This window comes from Geospiza fortis, unplaced genomic scaffold, assembly GCF_000277835.1.
Source record: "Geospiza fortis unplaced genomic scaffold, GeoFor_1.0 scaffold320, whole genome shotgun sequence".
Lineage (NCBI taxonomy): Eukaryota > Metazoa > Chordata > Aves > Passeriformes > Thraupidae > Geospiza > Geospiza fortis.
The window spans coordinates 123,400-124,800 of NW_005054532.1; positions in this window are offsets into that span (position 1 = coordinate 123,400).

The following is a 1,401-nucleotide window of genomic DNA, read 5'->3' on the forward strand; positions in this document are numbered from 1 at the left end:
AATATGGGATTTCAAACCCCCAAATCCCTTTCTCCATGGTCAGGCACAGGCACAGACTGCCAGGGCAGTGCTGGGGTCGCCATCCCTGGCCCTGCTCTCCACGGGGCTCCAGGGGGTGTCTGGGGCCAGCCCAGCTCCCACAGCACCCACAGCAGTGCCGGGGAGTGCATGGACAGGGGGTGGACAGGGGATGGACAGGGGGTGGAGAGAGGATGGACAGCAGATGGACAGTGGGGTGGACAGGGGATGGACAGCGGGTGGACACCACAGCCAGGTGTCCAGTGCTGCTCTCCTGCCACCCTCGCAGCCTCCGGTGGTGTTGTGTCACTTGTCACAGCTGTTGTCACTGTGGCCATTGTGGTCTTAGCAGGAGCTGGGAGTCAGAGCAGCAGCAGCAGCAGCAGTGGCAGCAAGGACTGTGCTGAGCACAAGTGTTGGAGTGAGGCAGGGGAAAGGCTGGGAGAGCTGGGGGTGCTCACCTGGACAAGAGAAGGATCCAGGGAGAGCTCAGAGCCCCTCGCAGGGCCTGAAGGGTCTCGAGGAGAGCTGGAGAGGGACTGGGGACAAGGGGTGGAGGGGCAGGACACAGGGAATGGCTTCATACTGTTACAGGGCAGAATTAGATGAGATACTGGACAGGAATTGTTTCCTGGCAGGGTGGGCAGGCCCTGGCACAGGGTGCCCAGAGCAGCTGGGGCTGCCCCTGGATCCCTGGCAGTGCCCAAGGCCAGGTTGGACACTGGGGCTGGGAGCACCTGGGACAGTGGGAGGTGTCCCTGCCATGGCAGGGGGTGGGAGGAAGTGGCCTTTGGGGTTCTTTCCAACCCACACCAGTCTGTGATTCTGGGATCCCAAGGATGCTGTGAACAGCCCCTCCGGGGCTGCTGTGGGAGCAGCAGAGCTGGCCGGGCATTGCTGTCACTGCCCTGGCTGCAGCCCCAGGGTGCCACCAGCCCAGGGCACGCTGCACACCTGCACCTCCTCCTGCTGCTCCTGGGCTTGTCCCTCGGTGTGGAGGCCATGGAGAGACCCCTGGGCTCCTCCTGCCACACGAAACCCAACCAGCACCTCCCAGCACCCAGAGCAGGCTGGGCTGTGCCTGTGGGGCACAAACATGTTACAGAACAGACCCCCGCTGAGCCAGACTTGCTAATTAAACGCTCATTTATGTTTAAGCCAGCGTGATACTGCCTGCAGCCTCACCACTGCATTTGCTTATTAAGCCGGATTTCGTGCCAGCTCGGTGCGTGCTCACCTCAGTGCTGGCAAGCCTGGCACGGGAAGCGAGGAGGAGGAGGAGGAGGAAGGCTGCTGGTAGCTGCTGAAAGCAGGATGTGCCTCTCCCACGCTGGAGCTGCTTTTTGCAGCTCCGGAGGAGCAGGAAACACAGGCTCAGCTTGG